This window comes from Esox lucius, chromosome 24 (genome assembly GCF_011004845.1).
Source record: "Esox lucius isolate fEsoLuc1 chromosome 24, fEsoLuc1.pri, whole genome shotgun sequence".
Classification (NCBI taxonomy): Eukaryota; Metazoa; Chordata; class Actinopteri; order Esociformes; family Esocidae; genus Esox; species Esox lucius.
Window position 1 is genome coordinate 12070155 of NC_047592.1, and position 15947 is coordinate 12086101.

General features: G+C 41.6%; 1 protein-coding gene across 40 annotated transcripts in view; it reads right to left on the reverse strand.

Moving 5' to 3' along the window:
- The window catches only part of LOC105020620 (protein tyrosine phosphatase receptor type D), a 464512-nt gene that overhangs the window by 280721 nt on the left and 167844 nt on the right, over positions 1-15947 (reverse strand). For all 40 annotated transcript variants that reach the window (XM_020043402.3, XM_020043401.3, XM_020043398.3 and 37 more), the window contains exon 7: positions 3641-3686. The gene's annotated coding sequence lies outside the window, so the exon portion shown is untranslated. The remainder of the gene's footprint in view (positions 1-3640; positions 3687-15947) is intronic.

Here is a 15947-nt window from a genome sequence, read left to right on the forward strand (position 1 = left end):
TAAGACAAAAAAAATATATAAATGATGTAAGCCATTCACATAGAACAGGTGCACACATTTTAATAAATATGAATAAATACGAATGCACGTATGGTATGACTGTGTGGGCGTAAGAAGGAATGTGCACATGGGTATGAGCAGTGTGTGTGTCAACAAGTAATTTAGGGTCTCTGCTAAACATGGCTGCATGGGTTGACTGACAGCTATTGACTGACAGCTTTTCTTAGCACCATAGACAGACAACAGTTACAAATTACTGCATACGAATATACTGCATAAACAGTGATACGAATAGCAATAAGGAATAAATACATAATGGTATGAATAACAATAACTTGGCTAAATACCGTGGGTACCGCAACCGGGTCGATGCACTGGGGTACAAGTTCATCTAGGTTGCGTGTGAAAGTGAGTGTGCAATGTCAGTATGTATGTGTGCACATGTTGTGTGTGTGCTGGAGTGTAAGAATGTGTGAGCATGTGGGTTGAGCCTCCAGTCTGGTCAATACTAAAGGGGGGAAGATGCGGGCAGCTGGAAAGTCATTTCATTATCCTTCCAGACGGTTACCCTGTGTATTGAAAACAGTCTATGGATTCGGGGGGTCTGACAATTTTGCAGGCCTTCCACTAATATAGCCTGATGTGGACAACTGGGATCTTGGCTTGTTGATGAACGTTTGCGCCCCCCTCTGAAGCTCCTCGCGTTTGAGGGTGGTCGCGGTTGTCAACTCAAGCGGCGATTCAGCCTGTCAAGGGGTTCTCAATGGTTCAGCCGTAGATCTTTTTGAGCCAAATCCGTTTAGCCTCGTGAGGGGGGTGAGGCCACGACCTGCTTTCTTAACACCTATGACCTCCTTACCTATAGAACATCAACACCAGTGATCAGAACTACCGCTGCTGTGTCACCCACAAACCTGTTGTCAGGCACTGTCATGCAGTTGTGGGTGAACAGGGAGTACGGGATGGGACTAAACCCACACCCCTAAACGTCCTCAGGTTGAGGTTGAGCATATCAGGTGTTGGTGTCTACCCTCACATGTTGGAAGCCGATCAGTAAGACCAGGATCAAGGTACAGAGGGAGGTGTTTCAGTCTAGGGTTCTGAGCTAATTGATAAGCTTGGAGGGATCCACTGTATTAAACGCTGAGCTGTAGCTGATGAATAGCGTTCTCAACTGGGTATTCCTCACGCACAGATGGGCGATGGCAGTGTGGAGCACAATTGAGATTGCATGATCTGTGGATCTGTCAGGGCGGTATGCGAATTGGAATGGGTCCAGAACTTCCAGCAAGATGGTGTTGATGTGAGTCATGACCAGCTTTTCAAACCAATTCATGTCTACAGATGCGCTACTGAGTGCTATTGGATGACAGCCATTTAGGCAGGTTGCCTTTGCGTTTGGGGGCACGGGGACAAAAATTGGGATGTTCGAAGCCAGTTGGTGTTACAGACCCGTAACTGAAAGAAATACTTCAAATTATCCCTATCGGTTCTGGCTAAGGAGCAAACTGGGTTAAAAGGCATGACAGAGGCTTGAGAACAACGCTTACGACAACACACAAGTTCGTCGTCTGTGATCACTGTTATATGGAAACACCATCTTCTAATCTCACATCCACGGTAAGAGTTCTTTAGTGACAGTCACATGCCAGTGTATTTCTGCTAATATTTGAATTAGGATAAGTTGGAAGATCCACTGTTAAGTGACTGTCGTTAAAGAAGACTGACATAACTGACAACGTAAGGAATGATGGTTCGTAGTTTTGGTATTAATTGCCACTGCGGTGATTGAAGGTTCTCCTGTAGCTGAGGTGGTAGAATCCAGTCCTAACACTGTGTACAATGAGTGATACAGCATGCCACTCGATCCCTGGCAATCTATCAACGGTGTTGTGTATTATACAGCACATCTTCTATGCAGTGTAACTGTCAGACAACCAAGCCTCTGCAAAGTTGACTCAGTCTTTTGGTACGCCCAAGTAATTCTAAGTGATTATCGTTAATATCATTCATATTGGAAGAAATTCCAGTTCAGCCTGTTGGAATATTCTCATATCCGGCGGGGCTGGCACTGACACTTTCACAGCGATGACAGCAATATCGCGTGTCCTTTGAGTTCATGCAAAGCGCCCCATCTCCCTTCGACAGCGCTCAGTCAGAGAGACCGTGGCAAATATCATTAAATGCTCTGCTAACGTTTCTCTCGCTCTTTCTTTCCTTTACTCTCTCTCATTTTTCTTCCTTTTTTTTGTGCTGGCTATCGCTCTGCGGCAGTGCACAGGGGAGAGAGAGTACACTGAACTGCCAAAGCGAGCAGCCATTTCATGGGGCAAGTCTCTGAGGTGCTTCTGCCTCTGAATGGGAATTGCTCATTTTACCTGGCCGTGTGGCTTGGCGGGGATAACGGGGCCCCAGCCTGGAGGGGAGTAGAAGCGGGGGCCCCCGGTCAGAACTTGACGGGCGGTAGATAAGAGCATTGGGGGAGCCACTCCTCACTTGGCAATAGTGGAGCTCCCTGGCTTTCTCCCTGGCTCATTCGCATACTCACTCTCTCTCCTTACTCTACCTCAATTACTCATAGGCACACACACACTTGAATCCCGCCTCTCTCTATGTCCGTTTCTCTCTCTCCATTTTCTTACACTTGGGGCTAATAATAACTTGGTGTTCTGGTGAGCGAGCCGTCTGTCTGCAGGCTAAAATGAAAGTAAAACACGGGGCCTTTATTGAGTTTGAAATCACTAACAGTGGAAATCCTAGTACAGAGATTTAGCACCACTCTAGTAGTCCTGCCAACGTTCAATGTGTCCACAATTCTCTATCCCTTAACATGATGTCCAAAGCATATGTTCAGACAGCAACCCATAAAGGCAGTTTAGTACCTTAGATGTCAATCTGTTACACAGTAATAGAGTTTTCTTTTGATATATAACTGGGAACAATTATGAAAGTTGTTGAACGATTTACTAAAAGTGGCCTCAACATGTCTCCCAACTGCGCAGTTAATTCTTCACAAGTCTGAGGCCCAATACAGCCGGCCACTTCATTCCCCTACTTCATTCGTCTCATGTTTTAAATCCATCCTCCTCGGCAACCAGCTTTCCTATCCAGTCCATCCTAGTCTTCTTCCTCTGTGACAGTCTCATCACCCTCTATCAATCAGGCTTCTGAAGCACGAGGCATGGCCAGTCTGACCCAATCAGAGCAAGACAGTCTCCCTCTCACTCTCTCGGTATCTGTAAGAGGCTTGGCTGGTCGGATCCAGCTGTTTCCATCCACTAAGCAAAAGGGGGAGACGACAGAACGTTGACCCGGGCTGATCCGTCGGATAAGATCGGTTGAACATTACTTTCATAGCGGACAAAGTGTGTTTGTTTTCAATTGCGGGACAGACAAATGTATCCGCGTGCTATCTGCAAGGGCGGATCTCAAATGGAATTCATCAGAATTCACCAGCTAACTGAAATAATAACGACACCGTTTTATTGGTTCTCCGACTGTGGCCCAGTTACTGCGTTATCAAAATGATTGTGCGGGCTATCAGTGTCTGTCTCGTCCAGGCAGCTCTAAGAGTCCACATGGACTGAGTGGCTCCAAATTCACAGTCCCACCCCAACGCGTCCTCATCTCTAAGTCTTACCTCCTATTAAGCCTCCATCCTGTGGTTGTCGTCTCAGGAAAGAGAACTGGAATGACAAACCAGAAGAAAACAAAAAAAACACCATTAACATCTGTGACAAATATAAACGCATTATACAAAGGATTGTATTAATACCGTGATGATCATATTGTCCAACTGAACGGTTGATTTTTGTATAGAATTGACCATTACTGAACCACATATGCCAACTGCTGGACCATTTCGGTTGCCAATCTCCTGCCGGGGTGGCAACCCACATTTTATGGCCAATCCCGAAAAATGATTAGCAGAAATATTGATTGGCTTTGTGGCCTAAAATGCAAACACATGTAATTACATTATCCTCAAAGCAGCACAACTAATTACACTTGTGAGTTATTCAGAGAATTGAGCATTTAGTGTGCCGGGAAGATGTGCTCAGGCTATTTCCTGCTAAATGCATTAACAGATGCTGTGTTGCCCATATAAGCCTGTGGACTAATATTCTTGTAAATGATTAGCTGCTTATTGAACCAACAGGGAGAAATGTGCTTTAGGTTTTCCAGACTAAATTAGTCATAATGAGTGATAAACATTTTTTGGGTTCACCCTAATTTCTGTCATCATGCTTAAGACATAGTGATGCTCAGAAACTGTGGAAACCTAGGCGGAAATGAGTTTCCATGGCAAGACCACTGATGTAGAATTTGTGAATGCAGTTCGTATTTTAATTTGCCAGGGATTATAATGAACATTGGATTAATCATATCTAAGATGTGAATGTTGGTCATAGCCGAGAAGTCAACCTGAACCCATCAGGGCCCAAACATCCTCAGATGTCTCCATTTGCATAAATGCCTGCTGTCATTTACATAAAATAAATGTTGCAAATAAACAGTGGATGGCTAAGCAAGTATAAGGGAGTGATGGAGGCTCTACCCTGAAACCCTGACTGAAACCATAATTCTGAAGTGCCTTTATCTCCCTTCCCTTGATACATCCTGTCCATACTAATGAACAAGCAAATTAGAACACAGAACAGGGAAATATTAAGGAAGAGACATTTTGATGTGGCCAGGAATAAGTAATTAGGACCTGATTTGGCCCTGTAATTATAACATCAAAGCAAAGATAACGTTCAATGGAAATAAACGCTTCTGTGATGGATTGGTTGGGTTGGTTGAGGATGGCGAAAGACAGAGAGAGACCCCTGAAAAGTGACACAAAAAAACATTGACACCGCTTCCTGTCCGGGGACCAGGCGTATTTCATTACACGGCACCGAGGCTTAGGATGCAATCAAGCATATTTAGCCTACCTCGTCTCGACCCGAAGCAATTATTACTCCCCGTTTTTTTCTTTTTTTTTTTTTTACTGTGCTCTGCCATGGGGAAAATGAACCGCGGTACTTATCAGCTCAGTGCATACACAAGTGACTAGGGGAAGGTGGCTGGACAGGACCCGTGCCATAGGTTACCTCTGAATCCATTAGCTTTGTAACATCAGCACATTTAGGGGCGCGCAGCGATAGAGCAATAACCATAAAAATGTCTCCCAAAAAGGCATTGTTATTTGCATTATTATTGGAGGGGACCAAACGGAGGGAAATGTCAAGCGGCGAAGGTGAGGTTTTATGACCTGTGGAAGCCCATCGCTGTCTGCATCTCTGAAATATCTGGCCCTACACTTGTCAGGCTCTGCGCCTGATTATATTATCATGGCTGGCGATCAATGGCACTGCATCATCCCTCGGCACTAGAAACCACAGAGAGGAGGGCTCACTGGAATCCCCCCCCCCCAGGAGTAATTTGACGCAAACATTAAAAAAAACTATGATAATGATCATTTCTTCTTCAGACATTATTATCAATGTGTTGTGCATCATAACATTATCATACAAAATAACAATAGCATTTTCTTTATTTTATACTACAGAGAATGTTTGGTTGCCCAGGAAAAGGATTGCATGTCCTTTCAAACCTCTTTAACCATTAAGCATTATAGACTAAAACGGATGATTCAGTGACAGTAACTTGAGCAGCAGAAGAACACAGAAAATTGTTCTATAGACCCAAATACGTCCATCAGCCCTGCCACGACTAAGATGTCTGGCCCAGGACTGGACCCATGTTGGTCATTGAAATATCAGTCTGTCTGAGACATCACTCAGCTTCATCCCTGCTTGTGTAATGAGACCCTTGTGCAAGGCTTTGACAAGATCCCAAAGGTAAGGAGCCTGAGGTGGACCAGGGAAACTCACAGTCCCTATCTATGAATCTGGTGAAATGAAACCCTCCTGAAACGTTTCCTATGGGACCTGCAGTGGACAGACAGATACGGTGAGGTCCTGTTCTAATCTCTGAAAATACACTGCTGATCTAGGGCCAGCGGCCCTCTGTAGGTCACATGGATTATCTGCCCAGAAGGTTCCCAAACCACACACACACACACACACACACAGTCACCCAAGCGCAAAAACAAACATATAAGTACAGACAATACAATATCACACAACAATATAAAATAAATAAATAATGCACAGTAGTTGTAATATAATTAAATGTTCCATTTGTTTCTGAAATGTAAATGCATGGTTAAATCATAGTATAAAAATTTTTTTTTATGTTGAACGGTCGCAAACATAACATAAAAATGTTAGCGGAAAATAGACACCAAAGAACCAGATTAACGGACTTTGCTGTGCTAATGGACCTGGTTTAGATGGGAAGCACCCGTGCCAGCCACAACATTAGTATCCATCTGGGAAGACTTGTGTTATTTCAGTGGCAGTATATCTCCATTTCGGAGTCCTCTCTTGTTTCTGGGCATCTTCCCCAACCCCATAACTCAAATCTCCCCCCACTCCCCAGCGATCGGGCTGTCGTAATCATCAACATTATACTTCCTCAATGGCCGTGATTTACAAGTGTGGACATGGCGGCAGCACTGCGCTGTGGGTAGCCTCAGGGCTGTCTACTATCACCCAACTCGTTTGTCCTCACACTCAATCACCGTGAGGACATGAAGAGAATCTGAGATTACAAATAGCATTAGGAGGACATAAGGAAGTAAGCATTCTCGCAGAGCTACTTTGGGTCAGTCGGGAAACCTTGAGCTCAGTGTCCTTCCTTCAACCCCATTCGTTTCTACTCCGTTGCTATTAGCACTACAGGTAGTGGATCTGCGACGACAAACATTATGAGGTCTTGTGACATAAGCATTCTCCCGGGACCATTTAGTTCTACTACTGTATATGTTTCACTGGTGAAACCTTGAGGGATGTCTCCTAAATACATGAACAGTCTCTTAACACCCACCTGTGTCCATATTCCATCAATGTGCAGACAGCTGGTAGCAAACCTTCGCTTGCCGGTCTACTACTGCTGGCTTGCCCTTGAAGCTAAAAGCAGTCATTCCTAGCTAGTCCTTGGATTGGACATTGACCTTCATTCATGAAACCTTCTCAGAAAATACTTCAAATATGAACGTTGGGAGATACTTATAATCATCGCCAAGTGTCATTTACAGAATTGTCGCGCCACCATGAAAATAATAAATGTCATAGCACATTGCTAAATCGGATAAAGCCGTGGACGTGAGAACGTGCTGCGTTCAACACAGTTGAAGCTTTGAATTCATCAACCAATGAATTGAAAGCTTGCAGCATAAATTATAGCCTATAACAGCTAATTAACCATTCGTCATTCTCTGTGACAAAATCAGCGCAGTTGCAGAACATCGTTTCGCGTCTCAGCCCAGAGACGAAGTCCTTTAGAAGAGTACGCTCGGCCTATATTAGGGAAACTGCTCGACCCAGAAACACTGGTTTATATTTATTTTCTCACTAGTCCATTTACGACTTTTCACCTAATCAAGATGCCAGCCACCGAAATAATGACCATTTATGATCTCCAAGTATGTCGATACGGCCTGAGTGACTTAGGAAAAGCAAGGCAAATCAAGTTTATTTGTCTAGCACATTACACACACAAAGGCAATTCCCTTACAAACGCATGAACAACAGAAACAATAGATAGAGAATGCAGAATAAAATGAAATAAATAAATGATACACTAATAAGGTAGTGATGCAATATTCAACACTGTGTTATACTCCTCGTCATCTTATTTAATATTACCTATTATAATTATTATAATTATGGTTATTGTTACTGAGGCTGTTACGATTGCTGTTTATCGTGATAATGATGGTCTTATTGCGAATCTTGTTTTTTGACGTTGGTTTACACATTCTCCGACCAGACGTGAGTTTGATGATACAACATAGACAGTACCGATGAATACCAGCTCTGACGTTTCATGAACGGCTTTTTCTCTAATGGGGTGGTATATGGGAGTCCTAAACCTCTGTGGTCACTTTATCAACAACAACATTCTATTGGATCATTCGTTTCTCATCCCCACGCAACTGTTCCCCTAGTTGCTGCTCTAAATAAACCTGTGTGGGTTGTAATGTCATTGCACTATACTTGTATATCAAGGTTTTGTTTTATAGAGTTCTATGTTTCGTGAGGACCCCAGGGAAAGTAGCTTCTGACATTGCTTTCTGTAAATTTGCAGACTTTATATCACAATAGCTATATATCACAATAGCTGAAGTGAGATAACAATGAAATCACATTTATACAAACCATATTTCTGATTTTAAATTCAGAGTTCTACTTTTTTTTTATAAACACACATACAATAAAATTTACAGTATATAGGTCTTCCACATCCCATGTAGATAGCTGCCCTGGTTTTCCACTGTTTGAATACTGCCAGCCTTTTAAAACCACTTGGCGTCTATAGAGGAAGATTAAGGGAAATGCATTTTTGTTTAGATTATTTCTCCAGAAAGATTGGGTTCTTAGCTGAGCCTCATCCTTGGCTAAAAATGTAATTACTTCTCCTTTATATGACAAAATAACATTCCAATGTGAGAAAAGATAAGAGCATTCATTTAATCTCTGCTTTTACTAGGGATGGTCTCTGTCCATACCATAATGTAGCTTAGGCTGTAGTTGAACTGTGGGCTGCAGGAAAGTCTGGCCATCTCAAAGAAACCTTGGCAATGCATGGGCAACGAGACAATGTCATTCATGGTCGATTGACAGCTTTATTGAATGAATAATGAATGATGGAAACATGGTTTACTGATGAATGAATGAATGTTTAAAATCAATTGTGAGAATCAGAAGAAGGCAATAACCAAGATTTTCTTTCTTTGTGCATTTCTCCCCGAGGGACCCAATGTGAGGCTTTCAACATATTGTTTTCAGCTTTGTCCATTTTCCAGTTTTTGGATCAGTGCAGAAGAAAGCAACAATACAAGGTAGAGGCTAGTACTTTAAGAAGAAATTGGTAAGGTCCTCCCTCTAGAATTTACAAAGGGAATAGGAGAACCAATGAATTCACAGCTCTAGATGGCCACAGCAGCTAGTACGCAACAACTGTCTTTGGAATTAGGGCCGTCACGATATCAGATTTTCACTACACGATTATCATGGACAACGATATTATCGTGGTATCAATAGAAAATATGAAGAAAGAAAATGCTGTCAGTCAAATCAATCAATCAATCAAAATGTATTTATAAAGCGCTTTTTACAACAGCAGTTGTCACAAAGTGCTTTACAGAGACACCCGGCCTTAAACCCCAAGGAGCAAACAACAGTAGTGTTGAATTTCAGTGGCTAGGAAAAACTCCCTAAGAAGGTCGAATTTTAGGAAGAAACCTAGAGAGGACCCAGGCTCAGAGGGGTGTTGTCAAATTCATCTTCAACTTTGTTTAATGTTCCTTATCTCTTTTTGGCAAATTAATTACACTCAAAATATGAATGTACGGAGGTGGAGAGTGCCTGTAACCATAACTGTACAAATAAAAATATAAAAGCATACAAAAAGAACAAATACACTTAATGGATAGTAAAAAGGTAACCAGATGAACTGATAAACAAAAGACCCCAGAAGGCCTAACACAGAGAGGGTTTTTTGGAAAAATACAAAACATTGCCTAGTGAATAGGCTATGAAAAAGCGTTAATTCAAACACTAGTGTATAGGTCCAGACTCGTAGTTGAATCGTTTCTCCATGAATAAGCTATGGAAAAACCGAGAGGAGTTTTTGAAAAAATAGAACATCCTTTCAACGATGTGAATAGGCAAAAAGTATGCATCTTTGCGGATTTCTCCCAGAGGTTTAAGTGGGGCTACGTTGATTTCAACACCAGCGTATAGGTCCAGTCACCTTGTTTAAGCACATGCATCGTTTGTCTATAGTTGACATAAATAAGGTTTTGGGAAAAATACAACATCCTTTTTTCCACGTGAATGGGCTACTAAAACGGTGTGTCTTTGCAGATCTCTCTGGGGTTTTAGTGGAGCTAACAAGTTGAGTTCAACACCAGCGCATAGGTCCAGCCTCCTTGTTTAAGAACATCCATCGTTTGTCTATAAGTGACATGAATAAGGTAACGAAAAACAGAGAGTACAACTTCCGTTTCGCCTAGTGAATACGATATTATCATGTGTATTATTAACATGATATCAATATTACATGTATTAAATATCACGGTTATCATCCAATATCGGTATATCACGACACACATATTTGGAATTATTGTTTTTTTATAGACTATTCTGCCTACGGTATTATGATGACAGAGCAACCAAACACATTTTGTATAGCATCGTGTCTTAGGGTAGTGGCACAGGACAGCTATCTAGCATTTAAGCTAAGAATACAAAAAGTGTAAAAAATGATATTTATACATAGTATACAGTAGTACAACTGCAACCATGTTTTGAGTATACTTGTCCCAGGCTACATTGAGAAGCATGTTGGAGAAGTGTATGATGTTGGAGATGTTGGAGAGGATTAGGATGTTGGCAATGTTAGAAAATAAATAGTATGTTGGAAAAATAGTATGTAGGCAAAAAGTAGGATGTTTGGCGAAGAGTAGGATGTTTGGCGAAGAGTAGGACGTTTGGCGAAGAGTAGGATGTTTTGAAAAGAGAATGATTCTGGAGGTGTTGAAGAAGCATAGGATGTCGGAGAAGGGACAATAGATGTTACAATTAAGAGAACCTCAATGATGATTTCTTCTATATAAATCAGGCATATTCAACCTAAAGACATAGAAAAGCACTCACTCACATGCAATCTTAATGCACAAACTCGAGAACCCAGATGCACATGTGAACAAGCAAGCATGCATCATCATCATGTGTACACACATATTAGAGATTCAAGAGGGCCATATTGGGAGAAGAAAAAAAAGAGAAAAAGTGAATAAAGACAAGGATGTTTTCATGTGGAAGGTGTGTAATCAGCTCAGGGATACAGTATATTGAAGGCACTATGAATGAAGAATAAATGCAAATGAAATGAAGCAAGCAAACAAGTTGGTTTCATGAATGCCCACAAACCTTTTTATAATGCACGAACTGTTGTATGTATATAGATGGTATTTCCTCAAAACTGTAACATGACTGAATCTGAACTTCCACATAACGGTAAAGCAATACGAGGGGTAATTTCCGAATGTTCACCTCTTGATTGTAGCCAATGAACAACTAAAAAAAAATAATAATCTAATGGACTGAAACGATGTAGGCTTTTTTTGATGGACACAATGACGAAGGGGAATTGGGAAGGCTTTTGGTAAACACTGGTGGTGCTGCTGTGAAAGGAGGAAGTGTGGGAGTCAATACGTGCTAGTTCAGAGATTCCCCTGTTCTCCTAACACGGTATTCTGCCAACGACATGGGCCGGTGAACAGACAGATGGCCAGGGTGACGCCATCCGACTTGAGACAAGAGGAGCGAGAGAGGGAGGGAGGGAGGGAGGAGGCGGAGGAAAAAATAAAAACAAAAACAAAACAATTTGGCAAAGGAGAGGGGGAAGGCTGTGGACGGGTAGGTGTAGCGGGACTTCCTTCGGGAGAACATTAATCTTTCATGAGCTCCTTTGCATGTACAAATAGGCTTTGTACTTCATTACCGCAGTAAATAAAAGTTAATTCTCACCGTCACTTTTCATTCCCGCAAATGGTGAGAGGAAGACGACGTCTAAAGTGAGAGACCTGACTCGGTCTTGCAGCGGAGCGGTAGAAAATTAATATTTAGAAGGTGCTGCAAGGGAAGCGTAGTGTTTTCCAGGGGAAAAGGAGTGATGCTACATTGTTAGACTGCCATCTGCTGGAATTGGATTTAATTCATCAATAACGAATACATTAATATCTGCACATAGCCCAAACTGTGCTTTGATATAGCTAAATGTTGTGGGCATTACATATCCCAAGGAAATGAATTGGGATTCAAGAACAATTATAAAATCATCCTTTTTTTTTTTTTAAAGATAGTTTGAAATATTTTCATGTTATTTGACCAGGTAAGTTTAACTAGGGACACTTTCTTGCTTCAGGACAGAACAACAACACTTTCACCTCGCTGGCTCAGGGATTCAAACTAGCACTCTTTCTGTTAGTTGCTCTAACACCCTGGACACACCGCCAGTCACCAAAAAAAGCTTATATTCAAAGCTAATCAATAATGCAGATTCTGTATAGGCGGATATTTCTATAGGGTTGTTCATATGACAGATATTATTTGATTTTATTCAGTCTATATAAACTTTGCAAATAGTTCTATGGGCCAGGGAAGCAGTTATATGCATTAACACGTACCTACATGACGGTGAAACTTTGTAATTTGGAAGATTATAATATGTACCCACTGTGAATGGAATGACATCACATGTTGGAGCCTAGATGGCTATTTAATGAGAAACAGCACCATCATGTGGATATAGCGTAATTCACTGACAAGGAAAACAGCCCTAACCAATTTGGTACAATGGTTGGTATGTTTTCAAAGATAGCACAGACGTTTGTTTCAGTTATTATTAATCCCTTACAGTACAGCTGAAACAATGTATTACCCCCCCCCCCCCCCCCCCCCATATACAACTTGCTCCACTTACTTTGTTCATCTTGGATTAAACATTAGATTTGTGGTAAGAGGGAAATTATTTCATAATGAACCGAAAACTGGCTTTTTACAAATGTCATATTACCCTAATCTGATTAATAATTTTGATGATAATCCTCATATACTAATCATACTGTGTCATAAGACACCCGGTATGAGGATTTCACACTGTTAAGATTCATACCACTATATAATAATACACCGTAGCAATCTGAAAGTGCTTTCGCATTACTATGCAGTCAAGTCACATTCTTTTGGCATGTTGTGCATGCAGAATAGACCACCCATGCAGAGAGCGCTAGGTGAAAGAACAGACATCTGTATTTCAAAAGCCAGACAGACAGTGGAACCTTAGCCGCCATACAGTCTGCTAACTAATGACAAGTCAGCTATACATGATATCATTATGGCCGAAAATGGGACACCCCGCCCCCCCACCCCACCCGCCCCCCAAATCCATCCTGAGACACTCAAGGATTTAATCAAACTCGACAAATAACAGTGCTCATCTGAAGTTCCTCTTTCATGCATGCTTTCATGCATTTTTTTTGCTGAACAACTTAAACCTTAAACAGTTCTTTTACCGTGTCCACTCTGCTAATAAATACTCAAGTGTTGTAATGACAACAAGACCTCGTTAAGCAGGTTGTAAAATGGCACTGTCAAGCCAAAATGGGTCTTTGAAATGTGTTTACTACAGTATGTCATGTACAGTATGTGCCTGCATGTAGCCTGTGTCATCAAAACTACTTGTTTCAAACTTGGAATTTCATTACTAACGGAAGCATGAACATTTTTTTTAAAAGATGTTATTCCCAGACGAAGAAAAACGTGTTTGCCAAATTGATGCAAGAAAGCCAGTGGATTTGTTTGAAAAAGCTGAGGGCAATCACTCTACATGTCAATTAAGGTTTAGCTAGTAATTTAAGAAACTCACATTTCCAGAAAAATGAGGCGACTAACTGATGCTTATCAATTTAAGACCATCTTAGTATATTGTTTCCAATAGGCAGCTTTCAAAAGACGAAGCCGCCGAGGATAATGCTATTTCAACATCACCTGCCTTTCATTTCAGTGTGCACTGTCCCAGATCAAATCAGATTTTTTTTTTTCAATTTAGATACTTATTTCGAATCTCTGTGATCCTTATGTTACATTAGAGCAATCATATTTATTGAATAAAGACTCTGAAGCCTCATTGCTTCACATAGCACAGAGCTTACGCCAGAAAAATCTATAGATGGGCCGATCTACAGGAATCCCACAGACAATTTGCTGGCGAGCTACCAAACCATAACCTCTTTTGGAGAAGTGACTCAAGACTATCAGCATCACCTGGACTAGGTCCAGGTGCATAACCTTTAGGAGAGAATAGCACCTTACAGACTAAAGGCTTACACGCGTCTTATGACATACTACATACTACATCTAACAACACGGGGGACATATCTTTTTGCGGAACATATTCTCCATGTCATGGTGTCCACCTTGCAATTAACAAAGGGCCCACACACAGAACCACTCACTCATAATAGGACCAAACAACTGCATGTTAGAGGAAATAGTACCCACATTCCTGACAAAACTAAGGGGCATGATGAGTGTCTGACTACTAGTGTCTGTCGGTTTGTCAAAGGGGGAGAACAACAAACCTATTTCAAAAGCAAGCTTAATTTTTCTAAGCCATGTAACTCAGCCAGCCATGTCATGTATCAAGAACGTTTTGCTGCCAACTCTGCATGCTGTCAGAGGGTAAGACAGAGTCAAATGTGTTTTTAGATAATCATCACACCAGCCTCTAAACGAGGAAGGCAGGACAGTCCTACCCTGTCAGGCCATGCCTGTGTAAATGCTTTGTGTATATACCCTGGTTCCATCTCCACGTTCCCCAGTCACTGCTGGGTGACGGGTGAAGGAGTAAAGCTAGGGGGAAGATAGCTTTCACAAGCTTACATAAAGCCACTGGACTTTGTAATAATTCATGAAGCAAAAAGCCCTCAGTGCTCTCCGCCTGAAATATTCATACCATCCTGAATGTGTTCGGGGACTGTGAGCACTGTCACTGTATCAGGCCAGCTGAGCGGAAACGTTCACTGTATTTCTTTCCCCCCATTCCTTTTGTGAGGGCAGGTTTTTATCTTAAAGGGACGGTTCACCCACATTACAAAATAACATACGGGGTAAGCAGTTAATGAACAAGGTACGACAGCAGTCCATGCTTCCGTTACATTTTCCTGGCACTGTTTCCATAAACAAAATACAATATGTCCAAATCAACTGAAGATTTCTCAAACTGATTGTGATGCTAACAAAGTTGATGAACTCTCTCTTTAAGTGCCTGTGTCAGTTGATATTTCCCATGATGCATGTTTGTGTAAAGGTTAAGCCTAATCATTGCTAACTTGGTTTGATTTTTGATTTTAAGACATTTGTGGCACTTTCTGCATCCATTTACGAAGACAAAACAGCAACCTTCTCCCTATATAGAACATTATTTAGACCCTACTCACTACAAGTTCGCTATTTCCGACCCTACTCCCTTCATATTTCACTATTCCAAACCCTACTCCTTACAAAGTTCACTACTTTAGACACTACTCCCTACAAAGTTCACTATTTTAGACCCTACTCCTCACAAAGTTCACTATTTTAGACCCTACTCCTTACAAAGTTCACTACTTTAGACACTACTCCCTACAAAGTTCACAATTTTAGACCCTACTCCTCACAAAGTTCACTACTTTAGACACTACTCCCTACAAAGTTCACTATTTTAGACCCTACTTCTTACAAAGTTCACTACATTAGACCCTACTTCTTACAAAGTTCACTATTTTAGACCCTACTCCTTACAAAGTCCACTACTTTAGACCCCACAGTACTCTCTACATGGTTCACTATTTTCAGACCCTACACCCTACATGGTTCACTACCTTCAATAATATTCAGTTTGCCATCAAGATCAGGTTATTTATCTCAGATTCATGAAAGTCTGATAAGTCATTGGCATTCAAAGGGTTCCACCTGAAGGAAATGAGGAGGCAGGAGCTCAGCGTGGGCGGATATAATACATTACGTGACATGCTGCTACAGTTAAAAGTTAAAGGGATAGTTCAGTGGAAATTGTAGACACCGTTTTTACATCGGCATCCATTGGGAAGCAGGAGCTCGCCGGTGCCAACGGAACTTAGCACAACAACCGAATGCTTACAGGTACAGCTACCATGCCAGCCGTTCCAAAAAAAAACACTTGGGCAATGCGTTAACGCTAGCTGGCGGTTGGGAAAACCTTAGACAGCGCCATGATACAAACTGCACATGTGAACCTCACTCGGC